This window comes from Oncorhynchus clarkii, chromosome 30 (assembly GCF_045791955.1).
Source record: "Oncorhynchus clarkii lewisi isolate Uvic-CL-2024 chromosome 30, UVic_Ocla_1.0, whole genome shotgun sequence".
NCBI classification, from domain to species: domain Eukaryota; kingdom Metazoa; phylum Chordata; class Actinopteri; order Salmoniformes; family Salmonidae; genus Oncorhynchus; species Oncorhynchus clarkii.
Genome location: NC_092176.1, coordinates 1,588,891 through 1,607,823, shown reverse-complemented (window position 1 = coordinate 1,607,823; position 18,933 = coordinate 1,588,891). Strand labels below are relative to the sequence as shown.

The following is an 18,933-nucleotide window of genomic DNA, read 5'->3' as shown; positions in this document are numbered from 1 at the left end:
TTAGGTGATATAAGAAAATAGCCAGTTTCACTGTGTGTGTGTGTGTGTGTGTGTGTGTGTGTGTGTGTGTGTGTGTGTGTGTGTGTGTGTGTGTGTGTGTGTGTGTGAGAGATCAATAAAGCAGGGTCAACAGAGAGAGGACAATGTGGCTGATGCATTGACGGGTCCTCATCTTCAACCAAGTCCCCTTACGCCTGCCAACCCTGCATCTCCTGGCAGCCATGCAGCAAAAGACTGAAAAACTGCAGTATTCAAAAGTCACCTTTAAAACTATTTTCAATGGAACAACAAATCATCATATCTCCCTCTCTTTCTTTGTCTGTTTTTTTTTCTCAGCCTGCTTTAGAATTCTTCCTCGACCCTCGATCACCAGGGAGATGGGGGATTGCCGGAATATAAAGCTGGAATCTTGAAGGGCAGGAGGGACAATGGTGGGGGAATTTTGTATCAGTTCTTGATACAAAATCTAAATACACCCCCCCCATCAAAATCTCCCAACACACACACACACACACACACACACACACACACACACACACACACACAAACCCCTCTCTCACCTCTTAAGCTTATGAGAATTGGGGGATTCTGATTGTGACGTTGGGAGAGAAGGTCACATATGTTATTGCCTTAGAGAAAAAGACTCCAGGGTCCCTAAGCTAGAGATGATTGCTCCATGTTCAGAAGGTGCCCCCCGTGGAGCTGAAGGTCAGCGGTTTGCCATCCGTCACGCCAGGAGCTCAGAGACGCTCCACCTGCAGTCTGGGAGCCAGCTAGACACGTCTCTATCTCCATATCTACAGTAAGTGCAGTTATTATGTCTGCAGCTCACCCTTCTGGGTGCCAATAAGAAAGGATATGCGACTACAACTCAATTCACCACACCCAAAGACATGAAGGCCACCTGGAAGTGAAAAGCAACAGTGCCCCGAGATGAGAGAAACTAGCTAAGGCTCACCTTCCAGAAGGCAAAAGCATTTAAAGAGGAATTGATGTACATGTTATGTGAACGAGGTGACAAAAATGTTTGCAATGAGGTGTGACATTTTATTCCCCCGACGTGTCAATGTCAACAACGTAAAAACCAAAGCAGCATTTACATTTCCATACAGTGTTTGTGACATTAACCACAAGTACGAAAAGGCAACGCTTGTATCTCAATGCTTAGAAATAAATACTGATGAATACCTACACTACCAGTCAAGTTTGGACACACAGTCATTCAAGGGTTTTTCTTTATGTTTACTATTTTCTACATTGCAGAATAATAGTGAAGACATCACAACTATGAAATAACACATATGGAATAATGTAGTAACACAAAAAAGTGTTCAACAAATCAAAATATATTTGAGATTTCTTCAAATAGCCACACTTTGCCTTGATGACAGCTTTGCACACTCTTGGCATTCTCTCAACCAGCTCACCTGGAATGCTTTTCCAACAGTCTTGAAGGAGTTCCCACATATGCTGAGCACTTGTTGGCTGCTTTTCCTTCACTCTGCGGTCCAACTCATTCCAAACTCTCTCAATTGGGTTCAGGTCGGGTGATTGTGGAGACCAGGTTATCTGATGCAGCATTCCATCACTCCCCTTCTTGGTCAAATAGCCCTTACACAGCCTGGAGGTGTGTTGGGTCATTGTCCTGTTGAAAAACAAATGATAGTCCCACTAAGCGCAAACCAGATGGGATGGCGTTTCGCTGCAGAATGCTGTGGTAGCCATGCTAATTAAGTGTGCCTTGAATTCTAAATAATTTCCACCGGTCTAATGTCCATTGCTCGTGTTTCTTGGCCCAAGCAAGTCTCTTATTATTGGTGTCCTTAACTAGTGGTTTCTTTGCAGCAATCCGACCATGAAGGCCTGATTCACGCAACGCAGTCTTCTCTGAAAAGTTGATGTTGAGATGTGTCTGTTACTTGAACTCCATGAATCATTTATTTGAGCTGCAATTTGAGGTGCAGTTAACTCTAATGAACTTATCCCCTGCAGCAGAGGTAGCTCTGGGTCTTCCTTTCCTGTGGCGGTCCTCATGAGAGCCAATTTCATCATAGAGCTTGATGGTTTTTACAACTGCACTTGAAGAAACTTCCAAAGTTCTTGAAATTTTCCGGATTGACTGACATTCATGTTTTAAAGTAATGATGGACTGTCGTTTCTCTTTGCTTATTTTGAGCTGTTCTTGCCATAATATGGACTTATTTTACCAAATAGGGTTATCTTCTGTATACCAACCCTACCTTGTCACAACATAACTGTTTGGCTCAAACGCATTAAGAAGGAAAGAAATTCCACAAATGAACTTTTAAGAAGGCACACCTGTTAATTGAAATGCATTCCAGGAAACTACCTCATGAAGCTGGTCGAGAGAGTGCCAAGAGTATGCAAAGCTGTCATCAAGGCAAAGGTTGGCTACTTTGAAGAATCTCAAATATAAAATATATTTGATTTGTTGAACACTTTTTGGGTTACTACATGATTCCATACAGTTGAAGTCCGAAGTTTACATACACTTTAGCAAAATACATTTAAACTCAGTTTTTCACAATTCCTGACATTTAATCCTAGTAAAAATTCCGTGTTTTAGGTCAGTTAGGATCACCACTTTATTTTAAGTATGTGAAATGTCAGAATAATAGTAGAGTGATTTATTTCGGATTTTATTTCTTTCATTACATTCCTAGTAGGTCAGAAGTTTACATCCACTCAATTAGTATTTGGTACCATTGCCTTTAAATTGTTTAACTTGGGTCAAACATTTTGGGTAGCCTTCCACAAGTTTCCCACAATAAGTTGGGTGAATTTTGGCCCATTCCTCCTGACAGAGCTGGTGTAACTGAGTCAGGTTCGTAGGCCTCCTTGCTTGCACACGCTTTTTCAGTTCTGCCCACAACTTTTCTATAGGATTGAGGTCAGGGCTTTGTGATGGCCACTCCAATACCTTGACTTTGTTGTCCTTAAGCCATTTTGCCACAACTTTGGAAGTATGCTTGGGGTCATTGTCCATTTGGAAGACCCATTTGCAACCAAGCTTTAACGTCCTGACTGATGTCTTGAGATGTTGCTTCAATATATCCACATGATTTTCCTTTGTCATGATGCTATCTATTTTGTGAAGTGTACCAGCCCCTCCTGCTGCAAAACAACCCCACAACATGATGCTGCCACCCCCGTGCTTCACGGTTGGGATGGTATTCATCGGCTTGCAAGCCTCCCCCTTTTTCCTCCAAACATAACGATGGTCATTATGACCAAACAGTTCTATTTTTGTTTCATCAGACCAGAGGACATTTCTCCAAAAAGTACGATCTTTGTCCCCATGTGCAGTTGCAAACCGTAGTCTGGCTTTTTTATGGTGATTTTGGAGCAGTGACTTCTTCCTTGCTGAGCGACCTTTCAGGTTATGTCGATATAGGACTCGTTTTACTGTGGATATAGATACTTTTGTACCTGTTTTGTCCAGTATCATCACAAGGTCCTTTACTGTTGTTCTGGGATTGATTTGCACTTTTCGCACCAAAGTACGTTCATCTCTAGGAGACAGAACGCGCCTTCTTCCTGAGCGGTATGATGGCTGTGTGGTCCCATGGTGTTTATACTTGCCTGCTATTGTTTGTACAGATGAACGTGGTACATTCAGGTGTTTGGAAATTGCTCCCAAGGATGAACCAGACTTGTGGAGGTCTACTTTTTTTTCTGAGGTCTTGGCTGATTTCTTTAGATTTTCCCACGATGTCAAACAAAGAGGCACTGAGTTTGAAGGTAGGCCTTGAAATACATCCACAGATACACCTCCAATTGAATCAAATTATATAAATTAGCTTCTAAAGCCATGACATAATTTCCTGGAATTTTCCAAGCTGTTTAAAGGCACAGTCAACTGAGTGTATGTAAACGTCTGACCCACTGGAATTGTGATACAGTGAATTATAAGTGAAATAATCTGTCTAAACAATTGCTGGAAAAATGACTTGTGTCATGCACAAAGTAGATGTCCTAACTGACTTGCCAAAACTATAGTGTGTTAACAAGAAATTTGTGGAGTGGTTGAAGAAAGAGATGTATGTAAGTGTATGTAAGCTTCTGTAAGCTTCTGACTTCAACGGTATGTGTTATTTCATAGTTGTGAAGTCTTCACTATTATTCATCAATGTAGAAAATAGTAAAAATAAAGAAAACCATGGAATGAGTAGGTGTCTAATCTTTTGACTAGCACTGTATGTCATAAAACAACTATATGTCAGAAACACAAAACAAAATAGTAAACCCTAGCATCTGTTGTCATTTCCTTATAGTTCCCTTCTTTGTGTGTATGTCTGTAGGGTTTCAGATCTCGACGTTTGAAAGGCACATTGCTGAGATAGGAAGTCATGCTTCGTAATCCAGGGATTTACTGATTTATTTTGTCCTCTTTTGTGACGGTAAACAAGATATGATTCATAAATCAAAACAACATCCCCGGAATATTAATCTTTTTTTTTTTTGTCAGGCAGGTTCAGTGTGGCGACTGACAGAGATCAGCCTCAGTCCTGAGAGGCAGTAGCAACTTTTCCTCCCTGGCATACAAAGACACAAATCTTATTGTGTTTTAATACACTTTAATGGCCCCCGTTTTCAGAGGCTTGGGAGAGCAGAGTCTCTTTCATTATGGTGCGAAGCGGCAGCACTCTTGGAGCTGAGAGGTGGAACAGGGGGAGAGGAGTGGAGAGAAGGGGGGGAGAGGGAGAGAGGGGAAGTGGGCTCCATCAAAAACAGGAGAGTGGGGTAGAGAGAGAAATAAAGACGGAAAGTCAAAAGGGAGAAGAGAGAGCGTGGCATTGCTGTGTAATGTGATCAGCAACAGTCCCTTTTATAACACCTCACCACTTACATTTCATCAAATTCTTTTCTTATTTGATTTAGGCTTATTATTCAGTCTGCTGGGACTGTTTTCTCAACTGCAATTGGCCTTTGAAATATTTATAGCTATCGTAGACACAAAGGTGTGGAGAAATGAGCCAGATAGACAGGGAGAAACTCGAGCAGAGGTAACGGCATTGGGGAGTCGGGGGGCCGGGGCCACAGATGGCGGGTGAGTGAAGAGCGTGCAGAGGCTGATTCGTGACCCACTCCAGAAGGCGACTTACAGTGCATTCGGAAAGTATTCGAACATCTTGACTTTTTCCACATTTTCTTACGTTACAGCCTTATTCTAAAATGGATAGAATTATATATTTTTTTTCCCCCATCAATCTACCCTTGATGAGAAAGAGAAAACAGGTTTTTAGACATTTTTGTAAATGTAATATAAAAAACAGAAATACCTTATTTACATACAGTAAGTATTCAGACCCTTTGCTATGACTCTAAATTGAGCTCAGGTACAATCCTGTTTCCATTGATCATCCTTGAAGTTTACCTGTGGTAAATTCAATTGATTGGACATGATTTGCAAAAGCACACACCTATCTATATAAGGTCCCACAGTTGACAGTGCATGTCAGAGCAGAAACCAAGCCATGAGGTCGAAGGAATTGTCCTACGATATAGGATTGTGTCGAGTCACAGATCTGGGGAAGGCTACCAAAAAATGTCTGCAACATTAACGGTCCCCATAAACAAGTACAACTGCACACACAAACACCAATACCAAACAAAGGACTGCCAATCCACGCCAGCATTGCAGATTATTCTGGCATCGGTCACATTGAAACTTCATTGGGAGGATGTTTGATATGCTTTTTATATTTGTATCTCAGACCATTTTCTTTTTATTCATGATGAAAGTGGCCATTTTAGGCCTTTTTTTAGACCTAAACATGCCTCCTGTGAGACCTTATGATCTGTGAACTGTTCTGATACAGATATCTGAATTTGTGTTATCATACTTTAAAGTGTGCTCTTAAATATGGAGTATGTCCAGATTCTGAAATAAAATATTTCACGTTCATTTATTCAAACATTAAAACTATTAATATTAATATCTCAAAACTACTATTTTTGATTTTGTTCATTTTTAGACACAGGTACATTACACTTCCAGAGTGCAAAACAAAATCCTATGACTGAAACTTGAGTCAATCTCAGATCGATTTTCTGGGGCCAAGTTAACCCGGGGTCCTCCCTGGGATCATTTTTATTTTTAAGGACTGAGAAGCTCAGTTCTGGTGACTTTTTATCATTTCCACCTCCAGAAATGAGCCCAATAATGTATTTGTAAAAATGATGTAAAATTATTTTTTACATTTTGGATCATACATATAGCCTATGCATGATGATCTGTATTATCAGATGTGCTATTAGCAATAAGCATTACCATCTGTAGCCCAACTGATGCAGCATAGTAGCTATAAATGTACATAGGCTTGGGATTTGTCCATCTGCATTTAACCCATTGGACTCATTGAAAACATTTGTGATGACCAGAATGAGGCTATCTCCTCACTTTATTGTTCCCGCACTTAAGAATTACCATCTTAAGATGATAATGGTTTTATAATTTATCTGCAGATAATCGATCTCTGGAGCTCAAATAGCAGTAGTAACAGTATGCAAATCAGGGAGCCAAATGAATGGCTCTTTCACAGATGCGTTCCCTTCCCGAGGTTCACAAAATAGAGCCGCTCTAAAAGAGCCATTTGTTTGCAAATGACCCATCACTACTGTTGCACCTAGACCATTCTTCAAACTCCGGTTGTAACTGAATTTGTGAAACGATGCCACTCTCGCAATTGAGGGAGTAGAGAAATAAACATGGTAGCAATGGAAAATTGGGATCCCCCTCTTTTTTAACAAAGGCCTAAACTGTTTTCAAAAGTGTTTCTCCGCGATTGCATTAAGAAGCAGTTGTGCATTGGCTCTCGCAACTTGAATGCACCTCGAGGATAATATTTATCTGGCATAGAACACACAACAAGCTGACTAGGAAAATAGGTCAACTATTCTACTTTGGGGTTGTCTGATTTTGTTATAATAACAACATTACATGGAAAAAATATTAGCACTAGAACGTTTTATACTGAGTGATAAAGTATAGACATTGAATTCAGTGGAGGCTCCTCAGACGAGGAAGGGGAGGACCATCCTCCTCAGTGAATTTCATAAAAATACAAATTGTAAAACATTTCAAAAGTGAGCCTTTTTAGATAAAACTATACTAAATATATTCACGTCACCAAATAAATGATTAAAATACACTGTTTCGCAATGAAGGTCTACAGTAGCCTCAACTGTAGGGTAGCACCATGGTGTAGCCAGAGGACAGCTAGCTTCCGCCCTCCTCTGGGTACATTGACTTCAATACAGAACCTAGGAGGCTCATGGTTCTCACCCCTTTCCATAGACTTACACAGTAATTATGACAACTTCCGGAGGACATCCTCCAACCATTTCAGAGCTCTAGCAGCATGAACTGACATGTTGGCCACCCAATCAAAGGATCAAATAATGAATCTAGTACTGAAAGCATAAGCTACAGCTAGCTAGCACTGCAGTACATAAAATGTGGTGAGTAGTTGACTCAAAGAGAGAGAAAGACAATAGTTGAACAGTTTTGAACAAATTCATTATTCCAAAATGAAGGAGAAGCAAGAGAGCGATAGAGAGAGATTTAATCATTGTTTTTTTCACTTTCAGCTTCACTTACTTAGCTAGCAAATGCAGCTAACTAGTTTAGCCTACTCAAACACCCTGCTCAAACTGAGGGATGTTATGTTAGCTAGCTGTCTATGACGACTATCCAACACAACACTGGAAGTCTTCCAAATCAAGGTAAGCTTTTGGTTTTAATAATTTATTGACACCGGGGCCCGCCGATGTAAGTGCTAAACTGCTTACTGACTGTGCACTGTAACATTACTGCATGATTGTAGCAGGTTTACTAATGCGTTAGTCACATTAGCTATGTTGACTATGACGTTACTTTAGATAATATGGTGACAACGATGTAGGCAGTGTGTGCAGCGGTTATGATATATTTGGCTTGGAAAGTTTTTTTTGCCTTGTCACATACAGCTGATGTGTTGTGCATTGAAGTCCACAAGGTAAGGGAAAAGGTGAGAGGAGCAGAGCGCTGTTATGAAAGTGAACTGTGTTTATGCGTGATCAGGGGTGTATTCATTCCACCAATTCTGTTGAAAAACGTTTCTTAAACGGAAGCAAACAGAACGAAACAGTGATTAACAAACCTGAATTTGTCCAATAGAAACTCTCATTTGCAACTGTTAGACTAATATTATACCCTAGATCAGCTAGATTCAGGCAATAGTGTGCAAGGCAGTATTGAATGTAGAGAGAATTTGAGTATCACGTAGTAGCCTAAACCTATTGCTGTTACATTGAACTGGGTGAATGGAATATGAATGAGAGTCATCCAAAAGCTGCAATAGAAATAAGGCCATGCTCATGGGATTTTTTGTTTGTTTGTCCTCCCTCGTCTTAAACGGCACTGTTTGAATTACTTTGCCAGCAGCTACAGCAGGCTACACACCACTGTTTGAGTTGAGCGCTGCGGTGGTGGGCATTATAGACTATTTATATCCCTTCATCTGAAAACCGGAGTGTCAGCAACAATTATGCATGTCATTTCAGTGCACACAGTGTTAACAATGAAAATACATTTATTTGGGAATATATTTCGTAGAACAGGCATACTTCTGTATAAGGCTATGTTTGATGTACGTACATTGTTTAAAATTAACTAAATCAAAAAGGGTCGTTTTGAGACATTCATATTAACAGTTTTAATGTTGAATAAATTAATGTTTTTTAATTTATTTTTTACTGAATCTAAAATATACTCCATATTTGAGAGCAAACTATAAGGGGTTTAATGACACCAAGATGTTGTCTGTATCATGTACGGTTCACATATCTTAGCGTCTAAAAAGGACCTAAAATGGCCACTTTCATCATCATTTTCAACAACAACAAAAAATGATACAAATGTGAAAAGCCTATCAAACATGCTTCCTACCAATGAAGTTCCTATGTAAAAAATTACCAAAACAATCTGATACCAAAAATATTTGAGTCACGCTGGCATGGAACCACCCAGAAGCGTATCTTATACCAAGCCACACTCTCCCGCTTCTAAGTATAATACATACAACACCTATCAACTGAGGCCCTAATCACAGCGAGCACAGAACAGTCCCTGCCGGGAGACACTGACACAACGATGATGACATTGCCATGGTGACATGGCTCTGGTGTTTGTGTGTCTCAGGGTGGACTGACGGACTGACTGCTATGCGGTGAAAGCTGTGATTATGAACCTTCTGATTAATACCCAGTGTTATGGAGCCGCCAGCACAGCCAAGGCAGCCCAGTAATACTCCAGCATGGTTGCCAGCTGCCAAGTGAACAGGGCTGGATTACTCCACGGTATCCATCCCCAAACACGAGACAAAAGGCTGTGTTAAAACCTCCCACCTTTGGAATTCTGTTTCCACAAGGCGGCTGTTTTCGTCTGTGTACCTGAGGCTTGCCTCGCCTCCACTCAAGGTATAGGGCTCTAATCCCTTGGATAAATCCCAGCACACATATTCCGCTGTTTCTATATTCACTCTGCGGCGATATCATTAGCCTGTCTGTCACAAATACCATACAGAGGACTTCATTCAATTACGAGGAGGGGAGTTGTGGCTGTTGTTATGGTGCGGCAGTGAAATCCTTCATCGTCCTCCAACTAAAGTAGGTAGGGGTTTGAACTACAAGTCCCACATGAAAGGCTCCCTGACATTAAAACTCACAACGCAATCAGCTCCTTCCAGAGTGGGTCTCTCTCCTTCACGCTAAACAGTACAAGTGTATTGGCATTTAAAGCATTCTGTGGCAGTGGCTTGAAAAATGTGCGGCTGGTTTTAATTACATAAACTGGTATGCTATGTTTAAAAAAAGTCACCTCATTATTTGGGGCAGAAGGAGGTTGTGTGTGTGTGTGTTATTATTTTGGGCAGAAGGTGTCTGTGAGTGTGACAAGTGTGTTTGTGTATTTATGTGTGCACGCGTGTGTGTATGCGCTGAGTAGACAGAGGGGGGAATTGTTCCACAATAAGAGGGCGAGATGGAGTACAGAGTCAGGAGAGATCAGAAGCCCAGAAATATGGGAGATTCAGCTCGACGTGAAGACTGCCATTACTCATCGGTAACTGCCTGGCAAGTAAAATCAGTCACATTTAGTAAGATACTGTAACGGATGGGGTGCTTTGTTTCTGTTTGAGAGTAGAGGTAGAGTGACGGTTGAGATGCCATTACAACTCTCTTTCCGTTGCCTCCAACTGCTCTTAAATGCAAGTAAAACTAAATGCATGCTCTTCAACCGATTGCTGCCCACACCTGCCCGCCCGTCCAGCATCACTACTCTGGACGGTTCGGACTTTGAATATGTGGACAACTACAAATACCTAGGTGTCTGGTTAGTCTGTAAACTCTCCTTCCAGACTCACATTAAGCATCCCCAATACAAAATTAAATCTAGAATCGGCTTCCGATTTCGCAACAAAGCATCCTTCACTCATGCTGCCAAACATACCCTCGTAAAACTGAGGGTATGTACCGATCCTTGACTTGGGCGATGTCATTTACAAAATAGCCTCCAACACTCTACTCAGCAAATTGGATGCAGTCTATCACAGTGCCATCCGTTTTGTCACCAAAGCCCCATATATTACCGACCACTGTGACCTGTACGCTCTCGTTGGCTGGCCCTCGCTTCATATTCGTCGCCAAACCCACTGGCTCCAGGTCATTAATAAGTATTTGATAGGTAAAGCCCCGCCTTATCTCAGCTCACTGGTCATCATAGCGGCACCCACCCGTAGCACGTGCTCCAGCAGGTATATTTCACTGGTTACCTCCAAAGCCAATTCCTCTTTGGCCGCCTTTCCTTACAGTTCTCTGCTGCCAATCATTGGAACAAACTGCAAAAGTCAATGAAGCTGGAGACTCATATCTCCCTCACTAACTTTAAGCACCACCTGTCAGAGCAGCTCACAGATCACTGCACCTGTACATAGCCCATCTGTAAATTGCCTATCCAACTACCTCATCCCCATACTGTTATTTATTTTGCTCCTTTGCACCCCAGTATCTCCACTTGCACACTCATCTTCTGCACATCTATCACTCCAGTGTTTAATTGCTAAATTGTAATTATTTTGCCACCATGGCCTATTTATTGCCTTTACCTCCCTTATCCTACCTCATTTGCACACACTGTATATAGACTTCATATATTGCATTATTGACTGTATGTTTGTTTATTCCATGTGTAACTCTGTGTAGTTGTTTGTGTCGCACTGCTTTACTTTATCTTGGCCAGGTTACAGTTGTAAATGAGAACTTGTACTCAACTAGGTAACCTGGTTAAATATAGGCTAAATAACAAATTAGTACAGGGACAGGCAACTTTGCTCGTCATGTATGTGGATGTGGGTCTGCGTACATACCAGAAGATTTTGCAATTTTATAGCTAATTTCATGCAATTCTATGCATTTTGCCATAGGGTGGAGAGAAATGTTTGCAGTTTATATGGGGGAGGCACCACTGGTAATTCGACCATATTAACAATAGCTGGCCATAAAACTAACTTAACGTAAAACTTCAATTAAACGCAGTTTCAAATGGCTGCCTGTCCCTTGTAATACCTGGGCAACGGCACACTAATTGAATTGTTGTAACGATTCTCTTCTTGTGAAGTAGAGGCGGACCAAAGCGCAGCGTGGTGGTTGTTCATTGTATTTTATTTACGAAACTATACATGAACAAACTAACGAAAAAAAACAAGAAACGTGAGAACTCAAAACAGCCCTGTCTGGTGCAAACACAAAAACAGGAACAATCACCCACAAACACACAGTGAAACCCAGGCTACCTAAGTATGATTCTCAATCAGAGACAACTAATGACACCTGCCTCTGATTGAGAACCATACTAGGCCGAAAACATAGAACTGCCCCAAAACATAGAAAAACAAACATAGACTGCCCACCCAACTCACGCCCTGACCATACTAAATAAATACAAAAACAAAGGAAATAGAGGTCAGAACGTGACAGTACCCCCCCCCAAAGGTGCGGACTCCGGCCGCAAAACCTTGACCTATAGGGGAGGGTCTGGGTGGGCGTCTGTCCGCGGTGGCGGCTCTGGCGCGGGACGCGGACCCCACTTCGCCATTGTCTCAGTCCGCCTTATTGTCCGCCTCCGTGGCTTACTCACCATGCCCACCCCTCTCAATGACCCCACTGGACAGAGGGGCTGCTTGGGACAGAGGGGCCGCTCGGGACAGAGGTGAAGCAGCTGCTCGGGACAGAGGGGCGGCAGCTGCTCGGGACAGAGGGGCGGCAGCAGCTCGGGACAGAGGGGCGGCAGCAGCTCGGGACAGAGGGGCAGCTGCTCAGGACGGAGGGGCGGCAGCAGCTCGGGACAGAGGGGCGGCAGCAGCTGGGGACAGAGGGGCGGCAGCAGCTGGGGACAAAGGGGCAGCTGCTCGGGACAGAGGGACAGCTGCTCGGGACAGAGGGGCTCTAGCGGCCCCTGGCTGACTGGCGGCACTGGCGGCCCCTGGCTGACTGGCGGCACTGGCGGCCCCTGGTTGACTGGCGGCACTGGCGGCCCCTGGCTGACTGGCGGCACTGGCGGCCCCTGGCTGACGGGCGGCACTGGCGGCCCCTGGTTGACTGGCGGCACCGGCGGCCCCTGGCTGACGGGCGGCACTGGCGGCCCCTGGCTGACGGGCGGCACTGGCGGCCCCTGGCTGACGGGCGGCACTGGCGGCTCCTGGCTGACGGGCGGCATTGGCGGCTCCTGGCAGACGGGCGGCACTGGCGGCGCTGGGCAGACGGGCGGCACTGGCGGCGCTGGGCAGACGGGCGGCACTGGCGGCGCTGGGCAGACGGGCGGCACTGGCGGCGCTGGGCAGACGGGCGGCACTGGCGGCGCTGGGCAGACGGGCGGCACTGGCGGCGCTGGGTAGACGGGCGGCACTGGCGGCGCTGGGCAGACGGGCGGCTCAGATGGCGCTGGGCAGACGGGCGGCGCTGGCGGCGCTGGGCTGAGTAGCTCTCCTAGCGCCGAACAGGCGGGAGACTCCGGCAGCGCTGGAGAGGAGGAAGGCTCTGGTAGTGCTGGACAGGCGAGGCGCACTGTAGGCCTGATGCGTGGTGCTGGCACTGGTGGTACTGGGCCGAGGACACGCACAGGAAGCCTTGTGCGGGGAGCTGCTACCGGAGGGCTGGGGTGTGGAGGTGGTACTGGAAAGACCGGACCGTGCAGGCGCACTGGAGCTCTTGAGCACCGAGCCTGCCCAACCTTACCTGGTTGAATGCTCACGGTCGCCCTGCCAGTGCGGCGTGGTGGAATAGCCCGCACTGGGCTATGCAGGCGAACCGGAGACACCGAGCGCAAGGCTGGTGCCATGTAAGCCGGCCCAAGGAGACGCACTGGGGACCAGCTGCGTAGAGCCGGCTTCATGGCATTAGGCTCGACGCTCAATCTAGCCCGGCCGACACGCGGAGCTGGAATATACCGCACCGGGCTATGCACCCGCACTGGAGACACCGTGCGCACCACTGCATAACACGGTGCCTGTCCGGTCTCTCTAGCCCCCCGGTAAGCACAGGGAGTCTGCCCAGGTCTCCTACCTGGCGTAGCCATACTCCCTGTTAGCCCCCCCCCAAGAAATTTTTGGGGCTGCCTCTCGGGCTTCCTTCCGCGCCGCCGTGCCTGCTTCGCCAACTCCATTCTCTGATAGCCTTCAGCGCACTGCTCCATCGAATCCCAGGCGGGCTCCGGCACTCTCCCTGGGTCCGCCGCCCACCTGTCGATCTCCTCCCAAGTAGTATAACCCATGCCATTGCTGTCCATAACGTCCTCCCATGTCCATACCTCCTCGCGCTGCTCCTGCTGCTGCTTTCTCCGTTGCCCATTACCACACCGCTTGGTCCTGTTGTGGTGGGTGATTCTGTAACGATTCTCTTCTTGTGAAGTAGAGGCGGACCAAAGCGCAGCGTGGTGGTTGTTCATTGTATTTTATTTACGAAACTATACATGAACAAACTAACGAAAAAAAACAAGAAACGTGAGAACTCAAAACAGCCCTGTCTGGTGCAAACACAAAAACAGGAACAATCACCCACAAACACACAGTGAAACCCAGGCTACCTAAGTATGATTCTCAATCAGAGACAACTAATGACACCTGCCTCTGATTGAGAACCATACTAGGCCGAAAACATAGAACTGCCCCAAAACATAGAAAAACAAACATAGACTGCCCACCCAACTCACGCCCTGACCATACTAAATAAATACAAAAACAAAGGAAATAGAGGTCAGAACGTGACAATTGTTTACGAGGTTACCATGAATTACCATTAATTATTTACAAGGTTTAAGGTTTGATTCGTTACATTACATAATTCAGTAATTATGGAAATCATCCATTTTTATCAGCAGTAAGAAACTGCTAGCCATTGGCTGCTAACAGCTGAATACTGCTAGCTAACTGGCAAGTGGAAAAACAGTCAACAACTTCAGGAGTACAGACCCCAAGAAATTGGCTGATTGCCCTCTGTTGGCAAATGTAAGAACTGCCGAAAATGCACAGTCTAACAGGAGAATAATTATTCTGTCAAGGAAGTCATTTTTTCGAAATAGAGGCATACTAAGACAAAAGAAACGGAACACAGTGTGTAAATGATAATATTAGTGCGGAAATTAAGAAATTGATTAGAATGCTGGAAGTTAATGCTGGAATTAAACAATTAACTATGCAAATAAGAAAAAGTTGTGTGCATTAAAGAAATAGACACCTGGCTCAAACAAAACCCTGTCTCGTCCAGTGATTTAAGCCAATAAACTCCTGGGCTATTATTTGATGTTCTACGGTAGCTAAAAAAAATAAAAGGCTGACATGGCAAATTGACTGACTGTCAGTGACTGATATTACAAGAGAAAAACTGCTGATGCACAACCACATTTTGGAATTGCACCTTGTGTATTCTACTATTCTAACTTGCAACAGTAAGTTGAGACCCTGACTGAGTTCCTAAAATGTATCCGAGGGCCTTCAAAAGGGCTAGTTGCTCATCCCTGGTTTAGAAAGGTAAAATGGGCGGCAGGTAGCCTAGCAGTTAAGTGCGTTGGGCCAGTAACTAAAAGGTTGCTGGTTCGAATCCCTGAGACGACTAGGTAAACAATCGGTTGATGTGCCCTTGAACAAGGCATTTAACCCTAATTGCTCCTGTAAGCTGCTCTGGATAAGAGCGTCTGCTAAATGACTCAAATATAAAACTGTCCCAACGTCCCAAGGAAATGACCAGTAGGAGACAGGTGTTCAGAATGCATGTTTATCACAATGCTCAAGACAGGCAGTGGACTAGAGAAAATTAATTGTGACTTTCTGGTCATTCATACACTAACACACGTTAGAAAGTCCAGGGTGAAGGCTTGTCAATGTGCAAAGGTCTAGCTGGTGAGTTGGTAGGAAGCCCATGGGTTTATAGAGCTCTGGTTAACCTGGGCCCCTGGATGCAACTGAAGAGTGGGAATCTCCAACCCCAGGCTAAATCTACTGATTGGCTGACCAAGTCAGGTAACCCTGGCAACCGGATCCTTACAACAAGAGGTGTGAAGTGCCCTATGCCGCTGGGCAAAGGTGTCAGGGCTGAGGCGGGGGGATGGTAGCCTACTTTAGCAGTACAGGATACAAAGTTTGTCTCCCCTGGGCCAGAGAGACCGGGTTCTCTACAGTGAGAGTGTACAGCTGGAAGACTCAAAGTGCATGGTAGGAATACACCGGTGAGAATGTAAATAGGTAATTCAACCACAAAGGTACAGTTCCTTCAGAAAGTATTCACACCTCTTGACTTCTACACAAACTTCTCTGTAATGTCGAAGTGGAACACCATTTTTTTTATTTTATGGAAAATAAAACACAAATAAATCTTGAATAGATAAGTATTCAAACCCCTGTCAATACATGTTAGAATCGCCTTTGGCAGCGATGTGAGTCTGTGAGTCTTTCTGGGTAACTCTCTAATTGGATTGTACACCTGGATTGTACAATATTTGTCCATTAATATTTGTCCATTACTATTACTTGGTTGTTGATCATTGCTACACAGCCATTTTCAAGTCTTGCCATTGATTTTCAAGACGATTTAAGTCAAAACTGTAACTAGGCCACTCAGGGACATTCAATGTCATCTTGGTAACCAACTCCAGTGTACAATATATTTAGCCTTGTGTTTTAGCTAATTGTTCTGCTGAAAGGTGAATTTGTCTCCCAGTGTCTGTTGGAAAGCAGACTAAACCAAGTTTTTCTCTAGGATTTTGCCTGTGCTTAGCTCTATTCCATTCCTTTTTATCCCCCCCAAAACTCCCTAGTCCTTGCTGATGACGAGCATACCCATAACATGGTGCAGCCACCACCATTTTTGAAAATATGTGACTCGTTTCAGGAAACTAGGCATATGTCGCGCGTCACTACTTCACAGGAGAGCCATTTTAAAGTAAATCTGAACGTTGTTTTGACAGAAATGCCTTCTGGAACATGTGACCTTTCATGTGCCTTAATAACAAACGTGTATGCTATCTGTAAATACGAATAAAATTGTTAAATTATGAGCCTAGTTGGTTTAGCCATGGAAAAAGAGGCAACCTTTCCACTAGCCGTGATTGGCTGAGGTAATTGCTAGTTTTTACCCATCTACCAATATGTGCCCTTATTTGCGAGACATTGGAAAACCCCCCATGTCTTAGTGGTTGACTCTGTGCTTGAAATGTACTGCTCGACTGAGGGACCTTACAGCTCATTGTATGTGTGGGGTACAGAGTCATTTAAAAATCATGTTAAACACTATTATTGCACACAGAATGAGTCCATGCAACTTATGTGATTTGTTAAGCACATTTTTACTCCTGAACTTATTCAGGCTTGCCATAACAAAAGGGTTGAAAACTTATTGACCCAAGAGATTTCAGCTTTTTTATTAATTTATAGACATTTCTAAAAACATAATTCCACTTTGACATTATGGGGTATGGTGTGTAGATCAGAGACACAAAATCTAAACGTAATCCATTTTAAATTCAGGCCGTAACACAACAACATTTGGAAAAAGTCAAGGGGTGAGAATACTTTCTGAAGGCACTGAGTATACCAAACATTAGGAACACCTTCCTAATATTGAGTTGCACCTCCCCTTTTGCACTCAGAACATCCTCAGTTCGTCGGGGCATGGACCTTACTTGGTGTCGAAAGCGTTTCACAGGGATGCTGGCCCATGTTGACTCCAATGCTTCCCACATTTGTGTCAAGTTAGCTGGATGTCCTTCGGGTGGAGGACCATTCTTGATACACATGGGAAATGATCCAGCAGTAGTTCTTGAAACCGATGCGCCTGGCACCTACTACCATACCCAGTTCAAAGGCACTTAAATATTTTGTCTTGCCCATTCACCCTCTGAATGGCACACATTCACAAGCCATTTCTCAATTGTCTCAAGGCTTAAAAAAATCCTTCTTTAACCGGTCTCCTCCCCTTCATGTATACTGATTGAAGTGGATTTAACAAGTGACTTCAATAAAGGATCGTAGCTTTCACCTGGATTCACCTGGTCAGTCTGTTTTAATGTTTTGTACACTCAGTGTCTGTCATCTACTTTATTGTAATACCCTTTATAGATCCCCAACAGATAGTATAGACTATACTTTATTCACAGGAACATATTATTTCAGCCGACATCTCCAAAAAGAGTGTCAAACAGAGGAATAGAGAGCACTTTTACTGGTTCTCAATGAAAGCAGTATAGTCCCACACGCCATTCCCAAGCTGCTCTTCTGCCTCTCTGATCCAACCCTCCTCTCCCTGGTCCTTATCCCTGACCCCAATCCCCTTCTCACCTCGCTCCACCTCCCTCTTGAGGGTTCCTGCTAAAAGCCGTAAAAAGGGAGCAAATTGGTCTGTACTGTCCAAAAACAATGCCAAGCTAGACGGGAGAATGAGTTTTAAAAAAAAGGCCTGTCAAGATCTTTGGTTACAAGAAAACTCTTCAGGAATAGCGGGAGTGTTGCCGCTTCACTGGGCGGATGGCGAGGGCCTAATGGTGGTTCGCCAGTGGGATGACGGGGTTATACGAAAACATGGGCACATGGGGCCATTTTGTTCTAGCGCGGTTTCGCCCTACAACAGAGACATGTGAAAAGTTTGAACAACTCAAAAATGTATTACCAAGCCATTTATTTTATTCGGGCAAAATATATACATTGACAGAGGGAGGAGAGGGTTTTCTAGTTGCAAGAAACTGTCAAACTTATCATTGAAGAGGGAAACGTTTCATACTTCTTCTCTCGTCATGTGTAAGGTCAGATCATCAAAAACAAGCATGCTTGACGTAATCTGGGTGAAATTCTCTCTGGGGTATTCACATTTTTTAAGGCCATCTCAAGTACAGTGTGTTATTCGTACAAGTTCAATGATCAAACCCTCTTTGTCTGACATATTCCCTGCTCAGAAAACCTCATGCCATATGAAGGGCAACTGAGGTTCATTCCTATTACTTTTTTTCATTTTTTTTTCTTTCATTCCTATTACTTGGCAGTTGAAGGTTTTCATTATACCTCATCACACCTCTCTCCCTGCTCACCCGCTGACCCTCCCAGGGCCCAGAGGAACAGAGGAGAAGTGAATGTCAGATAACGAGTGCAAACTTACAGGGATTCTTCTTTTTATCATCTATTCAGGTGTAATTTACAGCCCCGGTGTCAGTGAGATCACAGCGTTAACTCAGGCCGCTGACTGACAGGCCGTCCCAGACGTCAACACCTGGGGGTTCTAATCGCTGCCATGGTGATGGATGATCACCAGTTAGTTGTCACTAAGGGGATGAGAGATCTGAAAAGGGGGGGGGGGGGAAATGAGGGGAGGAGGTGGGGAGACATGTCCTCC

At 44.2% G+C, this 18,933-nt stretch overlaps 1 protein-coding gene across 2 annotated transcripts in view; it reads right to left on the bottom strand.

The window, feature by feature from the left end:
- The window catches only part of LOC139390005 (glutamate receptor, ionotropic, delta 2), a 565,966-nt gene that overhangs the window by 456,095 nt on the left and 90,938 nt on the right, over nt 1-18,933 (bottom strand). The window lies entirely within an intron of this gene.